At 35.4% G+C, this 22846-nt stretch overlaps 1 pseudogene; it reads right to left on the bottom strand.

Moving 5' to 3' along the window:
• LOC137999444 (bifunctional polynucleotide phosphatase/kinase-like) overlaps positions 1 to 22846 on the bottom strand; it is a 244082-nt pseudogene that overhangs the window by 98913 nt on the left and 122323 nt on the right.

The following is a 22846-nucleotide window of genomic DNA, read 5'->3' as shown; positions in this document are numbered from 1 at the left end:
TCAAAGCAAAACTATTTTATTCCTAATTGTTACCCTCTACATTCCACATTGTAGTGTTTTTAATTACATGCAACGAGATTTTCACACACATTCTTAGTATTTAAAGAACTCACAAGAATCTGACTTTTAGTTTTTAGTTTTTACGAATTTGAAAATGATGAACGAATCATCGAAACGTCATTCAAAATTATTATCGCTAATTTTTACTCTCAATTGTTTGCCCAAAACCTTTGTTATTAAAATGCAAGTTATTAACGAAAGCATATTTTCCACGAAACTTTCTCAGTGAGCAAAGGCAGGAAAAGCCAGTTAGACACTGTTAGTGCTAAGGGGTGTGGTCACGTTTTCTGTGGGAAATTAACTTTGGTCTTGAATTTGAAGTCAAGTTGTCATAAATATCATCATTTTCTTTTTCACACATTGCTGTCGGTTTGATCCGTGAGAATGACTTTTCATGGAAAAGGATAAACAAGAAAAGAGTCCATGGGTAAACCCTAAAAAAAGCGTGGCCGTAAAAAGAAGAAAAGAAAGAAAGAATAATAATATTTTTGCAGTTCGCACCCAAGGGACGCTGCAGGACATTTGTGTCCCCACTGGTTGTTGTTACCTGCAGTGTTTGTGAGTTGACATGTGGTGGACCAAAAGACATGAAAAGATTGTGAAACTTTGGAAGCGAAAAAAACCTACCGTAGTTATTCGGTTATAAGGCGCACGGTTTTTTCAAGAAGAAATCTGTCTTTGGGTGGCGAGTTAGTGCTAAAATTGGGGTGCGTCTTATAGCCAAGTATTTTCGCGCAACAAAATCTTAAGATCACAATTTGAGAAGAACTTGCAGTTTAAACAACACAAGAAAAGGACACTAGTTGTCAATTTAAAAAAAGAATAGCGCTTTTAGAGACCTTTAGAACACTAAACGACGTCAAGAGAAAAGTAAACAAACGGAAATTTGCATACATGCTTAATAGCACGTGCTCAGTAACGTGATACCCATGAAAACAACACAATCGGTTGAACCTTGTTTCGAATTCCGAGAATCGTGTTTGTCGCTCGCATGAAAAGTTTCTTCTCTGAAAAAAAAGTGTGGAGATAAAACATACCTTCTTCGTTCATCCAGCCTTTCTTGTGCACTGAAGGTTGCATCCTTGGTGGCGTGTTGATATTCAGCTGTCGAACACCTTTGAATATGACTTTCGGTGGGAGTTTATCGCCGTTCGCTTTCGCTTGAAGTCTGAAGTCTGAACTCTGACTATTTATTACGTCGGAAGGTTCAAATAAAAGTGTATGCGTTGTATGTTATGATTTTCAGGTGTCAACTTTTAGCTTTTGTTTTTGCGTATATCATTAAACGTGTGACTTTTTCACTTTGTTTACGTTAACAAAAAGAGTTCGCATGCCAATTGTGTAAGGATAATTGTTCTCAAATTCATCACATCCTTTTGATAACTCTCAATTTTCGGGTGCGTCTTATAACCGAGTATTTTCGCGTAATTTTCAGTTTGAGAACTTAGCTTGATTAAATTGCAAAGTTTGGGGTGCGTCTTATAACCGAGTGCGCCTTATAACCGAATAACTACGGTAGTTTGTTTCCACGCAAGTGTATTCCCTTACAGCCAATTGATAGGGTATGAAAATTCAACTGATTGTCTTGAAATGTGTGATGGATTTCCATTTTTTAAACTCCCATGTGGCCTTCGACATAATCCTTAACAGTAAATTTGTAATAAGCAAATTTGACACAAAATGTTCTAACCAACCAATTGGAAAAAACCAATTGGAAAAAACCAATTTAAAAAAAAGCCTCACACAGTTTTGACGGAAAACCCATTGTGAATGACATGCTACACAAGGCTGCCCTTTCCATTAAAATTCGATAGCCAATAAATTCGATTATGGGTCGCTCAAGGTTTTTGGGCCCCACTCTCTTTTCAGTTAGATAAAGAGAAAGAAAAAATATATTTCCCAGAAAGCGCATTTCATAACCTTTCAACAGATGTATAGTCTATGGCTTTTACACCAAACGAAGGGCGTTTTAAAAAAAAATTGCAAAAGACACCCGTGAAGGTCCACCGTAACCTTAACAACATAGTCATCAGATGTCTGAGAAGCCACCATCTTTGTCATGGAGCCACCATTATGCAGGATGTCACCCACGGAAGCCAGGAACCTTTCAATGGAACACTGTTGAGTGTGGTTTAGAATTCTGTAATTATGGAAACTTACTCCAGAAGGGAAAATGCCTTGTGTGCTGGAGTGCCTGAAGAAGCCAATTCCCTGAACGTTAGAGGTCTTTCCAATAATTCAAAGAGGCGTGAAACCTTTCTTTGGCTCAAAACAAAGAAATTGTCCATATATTTTTACAGGAAACTAATAGTACAAGTGATACTGAAGCCCTTTGGCATTCTGAGTGGTGATACTCAGCTATCTTCACCACCTTTTCCAGTTCAAAGCTGGTGTTGGTACACGTTTTAACAATAATTTCCAATTCAACATTTTAAAGTTTTTTTACTGATCCAGAGGGAAGATTTGTTATTGCCGGTATCGAGACAATACCGATATCAAGATATACTGACACTTGTTAACATCTATGCACCCAATCAAGATGATCCCAGCTTTTCTGAAAATGTAGGCCAATAACTCTTGTTTTGGTGGAGACAAAAAAGGTGGTATACCTGTCAAGCATTGCAAACCTCGTGATGAAATAGAATGTTCAAAGAAGCATATTTAGAGGGTTCTCAACTCTGATACTAGTTGGTTGGTATACATGGAGGAAAAAAACAGAAATCCAATCCCAAAAATATTTTTTTCCCGTTCGTGACACTCTGTACCCCAAAGTTCTCGAAGCTGAAATCTTACTTGGTTATTGTACTGATTATTTAATGATTACCACCCGAATTAGCACTGAAGCTAATCCCAGAGAACATGGGTTTTGAAAATTAGATACACCTTTTTTGATAGCAAGATTACAGAAAATTATACGAAAAAAAATCATAGAAGATGTGTCCAAAGAACACATGAATGACGGCCACAATGACAGCCAGTGTGGGGTAGATAACGTCCTAAAGTGGGATGTTAGTAAAATGAAAATCAGAGAAGCTTCAATTAAAAATTTGCCGCCACCAATAAAATAAGTTTGCAGACAAAGGAACATGCTTTAGAGGAAAACATATTGATTTTCGAATGGAATTTACTTGAGGAGGACAAGAATACAGTGTGCTCAGAGCTCACAACTAAAAAACTGCACTTAAAATTTTAAAACTCAAGGGGCCATGCTGAGAAAAGTTAAATGGTATAATGAAGGGGAAAGACACTCCATATTTCTATAGTCTTGAAAAACGACACTTTTATAGTACAGCAATTAAGAATTGTAAAATAAATGACAGCTCCGGCGTGTTCCGCTTTTTGCTTGCATCTTTAAATCTGCCTTTTTCTATAGGGACCTCTCTCCATTTTCTCCAAAACTTACCAGAACTTTCAAAAGGCATTTGACTCTATAGAATGGAAATTCTTGTTGGAATGTCTGTGCTTCTAACTTTTGCCCAGATGCCATTTGTTGAATAAGAACATCAAAAGTGTGTGATAAATAACGGACTGTGCGCACTTTTACTCGTGGTTTTAGACAGGCTGACCCTCTTTCGCCTTGATTACCTCTTTTTGTTAGCCATTGAGATTTTAGCTATTGCAGTCAGAAAAAGTGTAAAAATTAAAGGAGTTAAAATTAATAAAGTGGAGACTAAACTTCTTCAATATGCTGATGAAAGGATTGTACTTCTAGTTTGCAGTCTGCTAGTCACCTTCTTCAAAATTCCAATGGCTGTCGGGCTGGAAAATTAAAACCCTGAAAACTGAGGAACTATGGATAGGTTCCCAAAAAGGAAAAGAGGATAATCAACGTGGAATCCAATGGTCCAGGGACCCAATAAAATCTCTTGGGGTCTTAATCACTCATGCTAAAACAATGTTATACGAGAAAACGTTTTCAGACACGCTTAAAAACATTAAGAAAATGATTAACATTTGGTCTTCAAGAGGCCTTTTTATCTATGAAAAAGTGACATTAATCAAGGATCCTCTCATTCCAAAGATTGTCTATATATCTTCTTTATTGCCTACTCCAAAACACATAAGTAGTTAAGGAATTAAACTCTATTATATACGTCTTTATGGAAAAGCAAAGACCAAGAGAAAGAGCATCAGCTATAAAAAGCTATGAAGAAGGAGGCATTAAAATGGTTGACTCTAATTGAAAAAATAAGAATTTTTTTTATTTACACTTAAGACTATGCAGAATAATGTTTTCAACTTTTTCTGGCATATCAGTCGTTTTTCCACCTAAAAAATGTTTTTCTTCTAATTTTGGGCCATCAACATTGCCGCTCAGAATGGAGGAGTCAGCGGCCATTTTTGCAGCTTATGATGTATGATATTGGGAAGACATGCAAGAGCGCCCCATGTAAAAGCAGTGTTTTGACAGATGTTTGTCATGAATATATTGAGTCCACGAGGAAACATTTCCGGCAAATAAAAATATGCACTGCATCACTTGTGTTGACCTTGTTTCTCTTGATTAGGAAATCGCTCCTCCTGATTTGGTTTTTGAGACCCCACCCAAAGGGCCGAAAAAAGGGGAAACGCCCAACTTCGAACATAATTTTCTCGCAAAAAACAGGAAACATGAAGAAATAACTCCACAACGTAAACTTTACTTACGTTAGGCTTTCCAAAAAAAATGTTAGAAAATATACTGATTTTGGCCTTCAGTTTTCCTTTTAAGAAGGTAAATTGTGGTCAAAATAATTACACATCGCTTCTGAGAAAATGATACAATGTAAATAGGTTGCTTGTAAAATAGGTTACTCGTAAAAAACTAAACTCAGAAACGTTGGATAAGATAAGGGGGAATCAAATAGCATTGGCATAGAGGCTGTCACGTCGAGCAAGATCTTTTGAATTTTTATCTATACAAGGTTAATCGTTTTTCAAGTTTTTAGCTTCATGACGTCTTTAGTTTCGAAAATACAGTATTTTGAATTTTGGAATTGTGGGATGCAGGGATGGCGCAGTGGTGCGAGCACTCGCCTCCCACCAATGTGACCCAGGTTTGATTCCTCGACTCAGCGTCATATGTGAGTTAAGTTTGTTGGTTCTCTACTCAGCACCGAGAGGTTTTCTCCGGGTACTCCGGTTTCCCCTCTCTTCAAAAACCAACATTTGACTTGTTGTGTTAATTGTTAATTTACAGTGTCCCCAATTAGTGCTCCAGCGCTAGAACGACTAGACACTTAAATAAAGTTCCTTTCTTTTTATGACACCATGATTACAAACCTATTTTGGTTACAAAAAGTGTCTACTCCTATGACTGTCAGCAGTTTGAGCCTTTCAAGTACATTTGGAGATGAGCTCATACACATGTATTTTATCTAATGAGCGAAAAGTAAGCGCTCACATTGCAAAGTGAGATATGTCCAGGTTTGCTCGCAACTGCGACAATTACGAATTTTGCGAAAAATTGCAAAATACGGAATACCAAGAGAACACTAGTCCCCAACAAGAGCCGAGATTTTTGCGATTTTTGGATTTTAACGATTTGTGCAAAAATTGTAGAACACTGAACAGGTAGGGAACACTCGTCGCCGAAGAGAGTGAATTTTGCAAGAAATCACAAAACCGCAGAACACTGAAAAAGGAAGAGAACATTAGTCCCCGACAAGAGTCATGATTTTTGCAAAAAATGCAAATTTTGCCAAAAATCGTTAAAATTGAAGAACAATGAGAGACAAGAGACCTTTACTCCCCAAAAAAACCCGCAAGACACTGAGAGGCAAGAAAACATTAGTCCCCAACAAGAGTCTCGATTTTCGTGATTTTAAAGATTTTTGCAAAAAATGCGAATTTTCCGAAAAAAATGTACAAATCGTAGAACACTGAAAACGTAGGAAACACTAGTCTCTGAAGAAAGTTTCGATTTTTGCGAAAATTGCAAATTTTGCGAGAAATCGCAACATTTCCAGAACACTGAAAGGCAAGAGAACTATACTCTCTGACAAAACTTGCAGAACACTGAAAAGCAAGAGAACATTTGTTCCCGACAAGAGTCACGATTTTTGAGAGAAAATACACAAATCGTAGAACACTGAAAAGGTAGGGAACAATACTAGCAAAAGAGTCTCGACTTTTGCGAAAATTGCGAATTTTGCAAGAAATGGCAAAAATCGCAGAACACTGAAAAGCAAGAGAACACTAGTCCTCCACAAAAGTCAAGTTTTTTTGAATTTAAACGATTTTTGTGAAACGAATGTAGACAATGGTTAACATATATCAAATACAAGGTGTTACAAATGAACCCACTAAGAACTCGGAAAAAATCCGAGCCCCAGATGGGATTCGAATCCCATCTGGGGCTCGGATTTTTTGTGAAAATTGCGAAAAATCGCAGAACACTGAAAGGCAAGGGAACATTACTTTTTGAGATGACTCGCAATTTTTCCAATTTTAGCTATTTTTGGAAAATTGCGAATTTTGCAAAAATCGCAAAAATTACAGAACACTGAAAGGCAAGAAAACTTTACTGGCCGACATGAGTCGTGATTTTTGCAACTTTAATGATTTTTGCGAACATTGCAAATTTTGCGAGAAATCGCAAAAAATTGCAGAACGGTGAAAAGCAAAAGAACATTAGTCCCCAACAAGTGTTGATTTTTTGCGGGCTTTAAAGATTTTTTTCAAAAATTGCGAAAGTTGCAAAAAATCGCAAAAGTTGCAGAACACTGAAAGGCAAGAGAACATTACTCCCTGACATGAGTCGCGATTTTTGCAATTTTAAGGATTTTTGCAAATTTTGCGAGAAATTGCACAAATCATAGAACACTTGGGCAGTGTGGACAAGAGGTTTGGGTGCTTGCCTTGAGATCCCGAGATCCCAGGTTCATGACCTACTCTGACCACTCGTTGAATTTGATTCTGGTAGTCCCTGGTTCAAATTCCCAGCTGCACTTGTACATAGCCAACTAGTTTGCCTCCGGCCAGTTGGGATTCTTAACAGTTGCTGTTGTTGTTCTTTTCTGTCGTTTCGTTGTTTCATTGGCCCTGAAAAGCCAATATGGGGAGCGGTCAATTAAGTAACTACGGGTGCTGTAGTCGGTAAAAATCACTGTCACATAAGAAGGGCTATAAACGCACGATTTGCGATCAAAGGGCTACAAAACCACGATTTGCGATCAAAGGGCTACAAACGCATTTGCGATTAAGGGGCTACAAAACCACAAAGATTATCCAATCGAGCCCCAAAGGGGGCATAATTGCATAAAATACTAAAATAATATCTCATATAATAGTATAATGAGTTGTAAAGAACTTCATGAAGAGTTAATCAATATGGAAGAAGTAATTTGTCCATTTTGCAATAAAGAAATAGGTAAACATACGAAAAAAACAGATCAATGTTGCGATCAGCCAGAGATAGTGAAAGATAATATCATAGTTTGCAAAAAATGCGGAACAGTACAAGGTTATACACCTTTAATAGAATTTATTGATTTTCACTCAAATAAGCATAGATTCCATCGTAAAAGTGTTTACCAAAGAAAATATCATATAGAAAACATAATGAATAACATTGCCATTAAAAATGGTTTCCAGATTTCTGTAAAAAATATGGATAAAATAATTCGAATTTTTGCGGCTATCGGGGAAGTTGTGAAAGATGTTAACATTGATAGAAAGCGTATGATTAACATAAATTTCATTTTGAAACAAATATTTAAAATGCTTGATCTTCCTTTTGAAAAGGTCAAGACGAGTAAATCCAAAAAGACACTTCAATCATATGAACGGTATTGGAAAGACATCCTGTCATTGACATCAGACCGAATTAATGAAATAGTTAAGGAATGAATTTGTCATTGTATTTAGCGTAGAACTTATCAACACTAGGACAAACATCAGTCACAAAATCATCTACATTTTTTAATTCTGTGTGAAATGATGGATTAAATTCACCACTTCGCAACATGTCTTTTATTGAATTCAAAAGATGCTGATAACTTTGGTATGCGTATGTGCAATTTTGTATTTTAAGATCCAGTGATTGGAAATCCATGTAAGACTTGATTAACAAAGCACAAGTGCTGATAGCTACTAGGGCTATACCGCCAGTTACAACAGCACTAATAATTCCACCAGTACCGGTTAAAATGGAAACAGTATTTCCTAACAGTTTGAATTTTTTGAAGCGTTTAACAGCCTTTTTGTAAGCCCAACACTTTCTATGGTATGCCTTATAATAGCTCTTTAGTTCGTCGACCTGATCTTCTGGGAGTTTGTCTGAAATATGGTTCCAGCTGAATATTCTCTTTTTTCGATCTTCCATATATATAGTTCAGATTGTTAATCGTCTGCATAGACAATATAGTATACCACTGACTTGACCACAAAAAGGTGATCTTTTAATCAGTTTAGTTGTGTATTTTTCTGAAACAGCATAAGTGTAACCTCTACCGAGCTTATGGTGGTCATAAAACCTCCCGGAAGCATCATGTAATACACTATGTGAATTTAATATATCAATCCAACCGAAGATCTTTTCAAGTAACCATGTTAGACAGCCACTACCTGGTCCAAGAAGACCAATTTCACCATCATTGAGTTCAAGAATCTCATTCATAGACATGTCTCTTTTAAAATAGAAACAGTGCAGGTATTGATAAACAAGTGCTGATTTTAATATTTTGTCATTAATGCATGGATGTTTTTCTTTTGCTTCTTGAAAACTACGTTCCACAAATCGTAATAAATTGTCGATATACATATATATTGAGTTATATATTTTAAAACAACCACATCACAAATCAAAATGATTTTGAATGAATCTGAAAATATTTTTTAATTCATTATCAGACAGAGATTTAGCCCAAACGGCAAAAGCATATAAATCCATTTCACAGAAATTCACAGCAGTGCCATCAGTATGAACCTGACATCCAATGAATATTTCTTGTGCTGAACCTGTAAGAGTAGCAGAAATTGTTTCTGTTTTAATCGGAGTCACTGTTGAAACACCTCTAAAAAGTTCCATATTTGTATGATTAACACGGATCGTCCACACCTCGATATTACCAGAGAGACTCGTCAAAGAAGGCATATTAAGTCGGCCATTTGATGATGAACCAAAATCGATATAGACTGTGCCGTCTCCCCATGGTAAATGCACACCGAATCTGACGGCTCCACGCCCCCATTGAAACTGAGATTGATTGGTTATTGCTTTTGTATTGACAACCAGTATTACTGTACATGTGTTACCAGATTTGCCTGCCATTTCAGAAACATCAAATGATTTTTTTTCCAAATAGTCATCACTACCATCAAAACGCACAAAAAACAGTTTTTTCAATGAATCCCTCAGAAGAAGAGGCTTTTTTGAATTGGTTTGTTGTGAAAAATCGATATTATTCACAGGATCAATCCATGAACTAACTCTATCATTTGAATCGGCTGTGACTACTGATAAAGCTGGAATTAATGCAATGCTGATTTTGTCTAACACTGGTATACCAGGTAGACTGTTCGAAATAATAAAAGTCGATCTGTCTAACTTCAAATCAAGTTGTTTTTTTATGACAACATGGTTCTCTTCCGTAGCAGCCTTAACGACGAGATTTTTGTCAGTTTCTATATGTCCATCATCATTTACTTAAAGTTGAGCTTGAGCTTGATAGGTAAAATCATCATCAGAGTGATAGTCAATGGTGTATTCAATTTTGTCACCATTGTCGTCAAGAAGATGTGTACCATCTAAATTTTTTACATACAATGTCATATACTGTTGCATTATATAATTCAATTAATCAGTAATGTTTTGTAATGTATAATGTAAACATAAGATCTTACGCCATCCCCATCGTCATCATCAAAATTTATTCGTATGTTTGTTATGTTTTCAAAATATCGATTGATATTGACAGTAAGTATTTTGCTTGTTGAAAAATCTATGTCATAAAATACACTAGCGTTTCCATAAAAAGTTATATCGTGATTCGACTCTGATGGGTATCTTTTTTTAGCATAAATTTTTATTTTATCGATATAAATTTTGGTAAATGTTAGATGTACTGTTCTAGAAATGTTAAAATCACAACCCAGTGATGATTCTAAAGTGGTTCCATAGGCGTAAGACGGTAATATCTTATCAAATAACCCTAAAATTTTGTTACCATTCATATTGATTGGCACATGCATTAAAAATTGATCATTTACAATCTCATAAGCCAAATTGTAATCATAAATTGTGAAATCAAGGTTGTTTTTTGCTTCGCCTTTTATACCGTAAATCAGGGCATACAATGGTAAAAGAGTTGGGCTTCTATTGTCATAATTTGCTTGAACAGTTACATATAACCGTCTTTCGATAGTTGGTGAAGAACCATCTGGTGATAAGTTCATGATAAAGCGATAATATTTATACTCTGTGTTGGTTTTGACTGTTGTGGTTCTATCGGTGTTCATGTTTCTTTTTTCAAAAGTAACCTGCAATGAATTAAACTCAACATCGAAACCGGTTCTCAGGAAATATATTTCTAAACACACAGTATATTTATCGCTATAATTGTCACGTATCAGTTTGAATAGATTAAAATCGAATCGTCCTTTAAACAGACTGGAACCATCTGCTGCCTTTTGAACATTGAATGAAAATGCTTTTTTGTTGTTTTTATGTGGTGAGTCATTATAGTTGACTAAATTGGCATCCTGTATTCCATAATCTTCTGTAAATTCCCCATCATCCATAGCATATTTCAGCACATTTTCTCTGTTTGTATGTGTGGTTATGTGACTCTTCACTATTTCGTCGTCTACATATTTCTTATTTTTTTCTATTTGTTCATCTGTGTATCTATTGTTTTCGGTAGAAACAGTTGCAATACCGTCATTCACTTGCTTCAAAGTGATGGCATCTTGATTATGTGTGGCGTTTCCGAGATTTATTATTCGTTGATTGTTCATGTCTAGAACAGAAGTCATTACACCGCTTCCATCCAATTTCAATGTTTTTCCAATCTCAGAATCGACATAAGCTTTGTTAGTCACATCTCTGGCACCGGTTGGTTGTCCGCAATTTATTATTTTATTCAAAGACATATCCAAATTTCCAGTCATTTTAGAGGATCCGTCTAAACGAAGTGAATCTAAAAATAATCGATCAACGTAACCTTTTCCAGTGGCATCATTTCTACCTGTCGGATTAGCAAGATTGACGATCTTTTTTTGTGACATATTTAAATTTCCAGTCATGTCCTGCGAACCATCACGGAGCACAACCTGATTAACATTCGGTTTGGTTGATAAACCAGTTTGCAATTGGTGTTTTGTAACAGCGTCAGAATTGCCAGTGCCTTCAGCAAGATTGCTGATTTTATTATTTCCAAAGTCAAAATTGCCAGTTACGGAAATACTTCCATCTTTTTTCAAATAATTAGCCAGCTCCGTTTTGTCAGCTTTGAAATTAAAAGAGCTGTCAACGTAAAATTTATTAGAAGCATCTGAATGTAGTATCGGGTCTTTCACTCCGAAGATTCTTTGATTTTTCATGTCGATTGGATTTTGCAATTCTATTTTACCATCGTTAGTATTGAGCTCCATATAAAAACTATGCAAATGCTCACTACTGACAGCGTCACTCTGGCCATGTCTAGCAGGGGCTATGTTTTCAACACGTCTGTTGTCCATATTAAGGGCGCCAGTCATTACATTGCTCCCATCTATTTTCAAACACCCAGAAACCTCTTTATCAACATAACTCTTAGTAGTTGCATCGTCATTCGTTTGAGGTGAATCTAAATTTCTCAGTTTTTTATTCTGCATATCATAATCACCGTCATCTGTTAGTTTAAAACCAACACCAGGCAATCCTTTTACTATTTCAATAACTTTTTCATGTGAATATGTGTCTTCAGGTAATTTACCATTTGAGTAACTCATATATACAATTGGTTTATATTTTTTCATCGAAATTCTTCTTTACTTGTTTCTTGGGTTTGTCAATATATATAAAACTAAAAGGGTCTCTGGTTGCTCTCTCGTATAATTGTTTTGAGACATTGTTTTCACGACATATGAGACTTTTTTCATTAGTACTCGGAAAATCATAAATGGCAAAATGTGAGCAGTTTAATCTAATATCTTTTGGTGTCTTATAGTAGCTTTGACTCAAATATATGGCACAGCAGTTTTTATGTCTCCCCTGTATAAAATAGTCAACTAATGGTTTTTGGTTTTTATCACATACGAAATCGTCGAATATCACAATTTTTTGATTGTCACCATTGAGATTTTTTACAGGAATTATTTTATCATTGCTTGCTTCAATGATATCATAACCAGCTTCTTCACTCCATGGTTCGAACTCTTTCATGAGATTCTGATACTTTGACTGCTCTAAGTTTTTTGCATAAAGGTATATTTTATCAAAATACAACAGATTGTGAATCATATGCATCAGTGTGTTTGTTTTTCCCGAACCAGAAGGTCCACAAATGAGCATGCGGAAGCATCGATCAGGCATAAAATCATGTAGTTGTGTGAAGTTTGTGACAACATCGTCGCCAGTATCATAATTAGGTATCTTCATTTATATTAAATCGTTACATTGTTTCGATAAAATGATGTAGTCAAACATGGTGTATAACATGGTGTTCAACACCGTGTCAAATGCTATTTTTTATATATGAATTTCCATTTTATGTAACGTAACAATATAACAATAAATGAGTTTACTTAAGTGGAAAGAACTCGCAAAGAGTAAATCTGAATTAGGGGATAAGATCAATTATGTCCATAATGCAATTACAAAGCATGATATTGATCAGAAGACCAGTCAACAGGGATTTTCAAAAGTATTCCAACCAATTACAAGTAAATTAGATGATGTTATTGATAGTAATCAGGCTTTAAGGTTGCCAAGGAAAAAACGACCACTGAAGAAAGGAGAAGTTCCTGATTACGGCATGGATATAGAGGATGAAGTTCCAGATATGAATCTTGGTGATCTATTTGAACAACCTGTTTTGCCACAGCAAGAAAAACAACTGGTGCCAAAACCACCAACATATGAAGAGTCTTTACAAGATCTTCTGGAAGGAAAAAAAGAGATGTATGTTGATCCTAAGTACTTTCCTGAAGAACCAGAATTACCACCAGAGTATGATGACGACGATGAGATAGATTATGGAATGGATGAAGAAGATATGGAAAATGAGATATTAGGTGATCTTGGTATACCAAATTATGATTCTGTTGAAAAGGTAATAAATCAACAAGAAATGACTGAACGAAAAAACAAAAAATATCTCAATAAGATCGTCAATGCGGCTAAATTTAAAAGAAATCAATTGAAAGCCTACAAAGGAAACGTTACAAAGCAATACAAAAGTGGGAATATAACGGAAGCTGATAGGCAAGAGGAAAACAAAAGAGTGGATCGCGCTATGAGAACTCTGAATGAATACATAAAACATTATCAAAACAAAATGAAAACAATGGAAGGTTCTGGTAGGAAAAAACAAAAAGGTGGCAATGTGATATTTTTTAACAAACCGAAAGAACTCATAAAAAAATTGGATTTGATCATTGGTGAGATATTGGCTGGCAATACAAGCATTGACATGCGAAATATGGGTGTTTCTATATTGGACACATTATTGAAAATGACAACAATTAACAAATCACAATATGGTAAATTATACAAACAATATTTCAAAATTTAATGTAACCTAATCACATAATGGAACGAGAGATAGTTTTATCATCTTACAGTGTGAAAAATAAAGGGGATAATAAACCAGAAAATTTTACAACAAATTTCACCAGACCTGTAACTCTAGACAATAATAAGCAATACGTTATCGGTCTTAACAGAGTCATTAACATGTCATTCACTTGGTTCAATGTCAATGCTGGGTACAAAAATCAATTAATCAAATACAGCTCCGATAATGGTTCAACTTTTAAGGACATTACCTTTCCAGCTGGGGTATGGAATTATACGGACTTTGATGCATATATTAAAAAAAATGTACCGAAAAAGGACGAAAAGGATCCGATCAATCTTGTATTTGATGACACAACATTCAGAGTCACGGTTACATTAGCTGCAAATTACCAACTTGATTTAAGAGCAAGTAATTTTAATGAACTGATCGGTTTCGACAAAAAGATATTAGCAAGTGGAACGCATATTGGACCAAGAGTGCCAAATCTCAGTCAAGACACAGACGTACTCAATATTCATTGCGATTTGGTAAACGAAAGTTTAGTTGACGGCGAAGAAACAGACATCATTTATTCATTTTCAACCAGTGTACTACGACCAAGTTACTCCTTCACCCTCGAACCACAAAGAGTTACATTTAATCCTGTGAACAAAACTACAATTTCATCAATCAGAATCATGATAACAGATGGAAAAAGAAGATTAGTGGATCTGAATGGAGCAGATACGTCTTTTTCGCTGATTTTAAAAAGTATCTAATGTAACAGTATAATGAAACCGTATGAATTTAAGAGGTTTTACCACCCAAAACTTGGTAAATTTGTATTTCAACATAAAGGGTCTGGGCTTATCTTAGACAACATTTTTAAACCATTGAAGAGTGTGGCATCGTCTGTTTTCAAGAAATTTGCTAAGCCATTAGCAAAGAAGGCATTAGAATCAGGGGTTTCCCATGCAGGTGATAAAATTGGCAAGACGGTGGCAGAAAAGTCAGGAGACCTAATAATGAAGAAATTGGCCAATTTGAGAAAAGGAGCTACGGCACAAAGGGCAATAGCCCCATCTTCATCCATTAAACAACAAGATGAAAGCGCTGACATGATACTAAATAGATTGATATCCGGATCTGGAAGAAGGCGTAGATTTTTCAAATAAATAACATGACAGCAAAATTATATAATACAATAGTATAAATGGCTTTTAGAACAAGTGAATTATTGCAAAGAAATGAGTTAGTGCGATTTCAACTTGATGATGTAATCCGAGCCCCAGGTAACGGTCAACATCAAGAAAAGAACGGTTATAGATTCACCATCAACGACCGGAGTTCTTTCTATGATTGGTACAATGCTTATTTCGAGGTTCAATTCCAGTTACAAAAAACAGCAGATGGAGCTGGTTACGCAGCAGCCGATAGAATAACGGTGATAAACGGATCTCATTCATTTATTGCACATATGATGATTAAAAGTGCTGGGAAAATTGTTTATGACACTGACAATCTACATAAGGTCACTTTTGTGAAGAATCTGTTGGAATATTCTGATGATTACAGCAGATCAGTCGGTAAAAACAGTTTTTGGTATTTAGACACAGATGGTACGACAGCCAATACTAATTCAGGATATGAATCTAGAAGAGTGCTTACACAAGCTACCAATAATGATGGAACAGGAGGAGCAAAAGATGTGAATTTGATCATACCTCTCAATCGTTACAGTTTTTTTGAAGAGTTGCAGGATAAAATGTTGGTTCCTATGCAGTTGCAATTCAATTTGAATCTCCAGAACGACAATGAACTCATCAATAGGGCAGCAGCAGCAGATGCTGGAAGAGTAGTGATTAACAGATTTCTACTATGGGTTCCAAAATTAACACCAAAAGACAGTATGTACGACAAATTTGTAAGCTCTTTCATGAAAGAACACAAATGGACATATCAGCGTGAACTATATGCAGTGTCAGCACCTGCTAGAGTCAGTGGTTTTTTTCAGATTTCTTCCAGTATCGACAATGTCAAAGCAATTTTCGTTTATTTACAACGGGCTAAAACCGGAGTTGCAACTCAAAATCCATATCTATTCGACACCTTCAAACTAAATGAAGCAAACGCAAACAGTTATTTGACAACATGCAGACTCGAATATGGCAATGGTGTTTTCTACCCAGAAACAGAATATGACAGTGAAAGCAAAGTGAGAATATTCAATGATCTGATGTCTTATGCAATGCGAAAAAATGATTACAACACCGGAACCCAGTTGAATCTTGCCAATTATAACAGCCTGTATTCACTGATCTATTTTGATCTGTCATATCAGGCAGAGAAAGTAACAAGAGACCCTAAACAGTTGATTTTTAGGTACAAACTCAATGCCAACAGTGCAGCAGATTTCAATGTCCATGCAGTTGTATTGTACGAAGAGTCGGTTGTTATTGACAAGGTGGGTAATGAATTGGTTATAGTTTAATCCCATGAATGACACATATTTATTTGTATATGTTTTGTGACTGGAATTATGTAACATATATTATATGACTGAACTTCATCAAATAAACGTAAGACTGTCAGATAATCACAAAAAGAATCTGAGTAATGCTTACCATAAAAGGGAAACAATTGTTCTAAGACTGACAAATGATTCTCTTAATGGAAACGACACTCTTTATGTTCCAGCAATGGTGAAAAAACGATTGCAAAAAAATCGACAATTGAACAAAGGAATGGACATTAAGCTTGCCAAGACCAATATCAGAAAACAAGTAGGCGGAAGTCTTTTGAGCACCGTATTGTCACTTGGTATGAGAGCTCTTCCAGCAATTGGTAAAACCCTTGGGTTGAGTGCTCTTGGTGGTTTAGCAGAAGCCGGAGCTAAAAAATTGTTAGGATCTGGTCAAAAAGGTGGTGCTATGCCATTACCCATGATGATACCTTTCCAGGCGATCAACAAACTAATGCCATATCTGAACATGTTCACTACAAAACAGCAAAGAGACATCATCAATGCAGCTCAAACAGGTTCTGGTGTACATATACAACCAACCAAAACACAATCAGGTGGATTTTTAGGCACTCTGTTAGCCAGCGTTGGAATACCTTTGGCTCTGAATCTTGTCAAAAAGCTAACGGGAAGAGGAGCACCGAGGATAGGTAGACCAAGATTGCATGGTGAAGGAGCACCTAGAATGGGAATGCCCCCTCCATTTTATAGTTATCCGCCATATGTGACTGGTAATGGTAGAAAAAAAAAAACATCCTCAACCAAAAAAGGAAAAGGGTTACTATTGGGAAAAAACAGTCCATTCAATGGCATACCCATTTTGGGGGCAATATTGTGAAACCAAAATTTCACAAAAACATACCTATGTCCAATCACGATCTGAAAAAATGGTGTAAATATTTAAACATACCAATCAATGATGTACTGTCAAGAGATGAAAAAGTTCCACACAACCATAAACAGGCGTTATTTATTTACAATCTGGAACCAGCTTATATGTCAGGATCTCACTGGGTAGCCACTTATGTTAAGGATAACGTAATAAATTATTTTGATTCGTTTGGTATGCCTCCATTTCAAGAGATTGTGAATCATGCCAAAAAGAAAAATCTAACTTTGTTACATCAAAACAATCAGATACAAAACATACAAACAACAACTTGTGGGTATTTCTGTTTATACTTTCTAAATGAAATGAATAAGGGTAATTCGTATTATGATTTATTACAAGTGTTTGACATAAATGATACAATGAAAAATGAGAGATTTATCGAATATTATTTCAGAAATATCTAACTTATATATATTATGAAATCATATTGTGTTAAACAAAAGAAAGAGACCGAATGTGTTGAACCTTCAGGTTACAAAACAGCTAAAAATGGTAGACTAATGTTCTTTTGCACTTGTGCTGAATGTGGTATTACAAAGACCAAATTTGTTAAAAACCAGGGAAACTAAACAGCCCGTTGGGAGCGGGCTTATTTGGTGATATCGCTAATGCAGGAACTGAATTGTTCCTAACAAAAGGAGTACCTTATCTTGGCAAAAAAGCAGTTGAAATGGGAAGATATTATGGTTCCGAATTAATGAGAGACCCAAGATTGCAGAAAAAAGCAATCGATTATGGTTTGAGAAAAATGAATCCTCTACTTCATAAAGTCGGTTCTGAAGCTCTCGATCAATTGTCAACAAAAATAAGACCCAAGAAAAAATACACAACAAACAGAAAAGATCTTGATGGTGGTGCTCTTGACATTCACAAAGCTATTGGTAAATTGCCGAAACCAAAAGGCGGATGGACATTACCTGGGCATCATTACACAGGACCTTATAATGATTTAGAAAATCAACTGAAGTATGACCCAAAAACTGGTCAAATATTGGAAATATATGATATGCCCACTGGAAAAACTGATGCAATAGCAATGCAACACGATGTTGATTATTCCGTCTGCAAGGATGATAGGAAATGTAAAAACAAAGCAGATAGGAAAATGGTTCAAGCTTTAGACAACGTACCGTATAATGAAAGACAATGGGGGCATTGGTTGGCAAGAAATGTTATCAATACAAAGCAGAAACTAGGTCTTGGAGTTTCAAAAAACGGAAAAAGCCGTCGGGTAACTGGCAAGAAAAATTAGCAGATGAATTACATGCATCCATAAGACGCAACTTTACTCGGCGGCGTGTAATCGTAAATCATATTGATGAAATATGGGCAAGTGATCTAGTTGAAATGCAACAGTTTAGTAAATGGAATAAAGGTTATCGGTATCTTCTTATGGTCATTGATGTTTTCAGCAAATACGGTTGGATTGTCCCATTGAAGGATAAGAAAGGTGAATCCGTTACTGAAGCATTTGAAACAATATTCAAGGAAGGCAGAAGACCACAATATTTATGGGTTGATAAGGGAAAGGAGTTCTATAACAAACACTTGAAAGACTTGTTGGAGAAAAATGGGATACATATGTATTCAACTGAAAATGAGGAGAAATCCTCAGTGGTCGAAAGATGGAATAGGACAATCAAATCCAAAATGTGGAAACAGTTCACTGTTCAAGGTAATACACAGTATTTAGACATGCTGCCCAAACTAGTAAAACAGTATAATAATACAAAACATTCAAGCATAAAGATGACACCCGTTGAAGCATCTAACAAGAGGAATGAAGGAACCGTTTACTTCAATCTATATGGTGATACAGAAACATTGAAACAAAAACCTAAATTTCAAACAGGTGACAAGGTTCGAATATCCAAGTATAAACGAAATGTGTTCGACAAGGGTTACACACCAAATTGGACCGAAGAAGTGTTTACAGTTGATAAGATTCAATACACTAATCCAATAACATACAAACTAAAAGATATCAGAGGTGAAGACATTCAAGGCAGTTTTTATGAACCTGAATTATTAAAAGCGAAGCAGGATATTTTTCGTATTGATAAAGTAATTCGGAGGGACTATAAGAAGAAACAAGCTCTAGTGAAATGGAAGGGATACAGTGATGATTTCAATAGTTGGGTACCATTGAAAGACATTGAAAACATATGAATTGTGGTGAAACAAACGCACCCAAATTGATATAAAAAATAAAAATATATACTTATATTATATGGACAAGTTTGAAAATGAAGAAAAGTTTGGTTTCTATTATGAGAGCGATCAAGACTCTGGTTCGGATTCCGATTGGACGCCATCGCAAGAAAGTATATCTGAAGAAAGCTGCTCAAGGTCGCAGGAATCTGAGACATCGGACGTGGACGAATCTACATAAATATAATTTCTGAACATAGAGTATGAATGATTCGCAAAGATACAAGTTGATAATCTGGCATTCGTTTTTAGAAGATATGAATAAGGTTAAACATAAAATGAAGATCTACTTTCCAGGATATAAAATCGACTATGGCGCAATGGCAAAAAAATTCGCTACTCATGTCAAATGGCGTAAAAACCACGATGTGCTTTATCCTTGGTCAATCCAAGCAAAAAACAAAAAGGAAGGAATACTCTTGTTGTCTTTCAACTATTTACTGAATTATGAACCCAACGAATCAGAAGACGAAGAAGCGCCCACCACAATTTTACCAAACAGATGGTATTGTGATGATTGTAGAAAGTTTGTGATGAAAAGCAGCAAATACGCACATTTAAAAAGTAAAAAACATAACAGATATATATGAAAATAAAATGTGATATATTAGTATATGACCTTTAAAGGAAGCAATATAGTCGACACCATGATTGTGAGAAAAGTGGTGACAGAAATGATTTGTGACGTAGTGACAAAAAATGCGGCTTACATGCATTATAACATGACAAAAGGGTTGCCATTGTTGCTGAAAGCATTGGAAAAAGGTGGACCAAAAAAGGAAATCAGTGAAATGTTTCACAACATTGAGACCAAAATGGATTTTTTGTTTCATTTGTTCAAAAGACATAGTGATTTTTTGGAACCATTGAAATTGATACAAACTACATAAAAAATAAAATCTAAACATATAGTATATGAACCCAGAATCGAAATTCAATGCTTTTATTTCTTGCGTGATCAGCGATCCTTCATTGAAAGAGTTTTTGGAAGATTTGATTGATTCAAATGTATTGTCTGTCATACATCCTCCAGTTAAATTAAAATTGGTGGATGCCAATGAAACGTTGATGGTCAAAGTGACAGACGGAATAAACAGCTATGTGATAAAACCCATTGATATCGATGACAACATGTTGCAAGACATGGCACAAGCTTACAGAAAATACAAACCAGATGAACCTGAATCAGAATCAGACAGTGAAAATGAAAAAGATGAGTTTTACCGCAGACTTGGTTTGGATAGAAAAAGTGGTATCAGAAAAGACATATAAACAAAAAAATATATATAGGTATATTATATGGAAGAACGAAGACCAGTCGGCCGCCCCAGATTTTATACTCCTGAAGAAAGAAGACGAAATAAAAATGATTACATGTTGCATAAAGAGTGGTATTGCAAAATATGCAACAATGGTAAAAACTACACTCTTGCAGGAAAACATAATCATCTCAAAACAAAAAAACATTTCAAAAATTCATTTACTTACAACACAGGTTATATTTATGATGAATATGAAAACAGCAGCTAATTTATTTTTCTTACAAGTTCAATGCATACACTAAGTATGTGTTAAACTTCAAACGCACCATATTTTGACTTAAAGAAATATTACCTATGTATAAATATATAGTAATGCAAAATATTATCTCAAGTAATAGTAGCATGAATGAAAAATTAATATACGAAAAAATCAGAGTTTCTCTCAAACGTTACAGAAAACAAGAAATGAAAATGGCTGGTCCTTACACAAATAAACAATCACCATTTGCATTACTGTTTGAACAACGTTTAGACAGTATTGGAGGCAGACGAATGCGTGTTTCTGTCACGGTGTTTGTTACTTTTGAAAACGAAGTCACAGATAAAATAATAAATAAAACTTTTGGTCCATTCATGGTTGTTGTTCCAAAATTAAGCCTTGAAGACATGTATAAATTCTTCTTGTACACATTATTGACCAACAATTTCACACCTTTATCAGCTGAAGTCATTACAGAAATAGGTGGTAGAGTAGTGACACATGATCCACAATTTTTTGCCCATCATTTCATGGCTGGTTTAAAGTTAGAATCATATTTATTAAGTGGTCAAAGAAAACCAAAATCATATGGCTCAAATAGTTGCGTGATTGATTATGTTTGGGATCAAGTTCGTGGCAAAAATGGTTTTAAAACATATGATTATAAAAAATTAAAAAATGAGATCTTTAGGTTTTGTGCTGATCCACCACGTATGACGACAAAAGAACTGATTGATTGGGCCAAGAATTGCCATTCGAATGTGTCAATACATGCTTATGATAGCACATACAGAAAATTCAAATCACATACGAGAAAGCACAATATCGACGTTTCACTTGTTTACATTGTCAAAGACCATCATTGTTATCCTATTACAGACGAAAAATTGAAACTAACAGCGGCTAAAGCAAACCAAGGGGGCTGCGATAACTTGTTAAAACACATGACAGACATGAAATGGTCCAGAAATCACGAATTTGTGTGTAAACTGGATAAATTTGACGATATTTATGAATTAGACAAAAAAGACAACATTATTGTTTTGCCCGAAGATGTTAAAATGATGCAAGCAATCGATGCATATATTAATTCTACTTGTTATTATGTGGAATACATGCATTGGAACAATAATGGGATATTGGATGGTTTCATAGATCACAGGAACAACATGTTTCTATTGAACGACGAATATGACATCAGAAAATCCATTTGTGATCATTTGTATGGTTTGTATAAAACTCATGACTTTATGTGGGTTAATCAAACTTACACGGGTTTGGCTTCAGCTCTGTTTAAACAATTGTGTGGTTATTTACCGCAATCAACATACAATGTGCATACACGTGATATGCTTGACGATTTTTATCCAAGGGCATTGCAATGGTGCACAACTGAAGACATTCCTGATGATGTTGTCAATATAGATATATCCAAATCATATCCAAATGTTTTATTGAACAATGCTATGCCAATACCAGTCTACAGTATTCATGATGTTGTAGAGCCATTTTATTGCAAAAGCGATTTGAGACAATGTGGAGAATTTTACATCGAAGAAACGGTGTTGCATAATTATGGGACACCATTGTTAATTGAAGCTGGTTTTTACAGCAACGCTTTAGTGTCATATTTGGTTGATGAACTGAATATGTCTATTGAACAGATCAAATACAAAATTGTTTCTAAGAAAGCTCTAAAGCCTGATACATTTAAGCCGTTTTTAAAATATGTATTCGAAACATTTCCAGAAAGCAAAGCCAAACGATTAGCAAACAGCTTCATTGGCGATCTTGGAAGAAAATACAGCAGAACAAATACAGGTTTTACTTGTGTTGAATATGACACAGCCATGGCTTGTTGGACTCAGGGTATCAAAGAAGGGCGTAATATTGTGATTGACAGCTACAATGAGATTTATTTGATCAAAGAACAGAAGTGCGAACGGTTGTTTTCAGACA

This window comes from Montipora foliosa, chromosome 1 (genome assembly GCF_036669935.1).
Source record: "Montipora foliosa isolate CH-2021 chromosome 1, ASM3666993v2, whole genome shotgun sequence".
Lineage (NCBI taxonomy): Eukaryota > Metazoa > Cnidaria > Anthozoa > Scleractinia > Acroporidae > Montipora > Montipora foliosa.
Note: the sequence above shows the minus strand (reverse complement) of the source record. Positions and strands in the feature narration are given on the sequence as shown.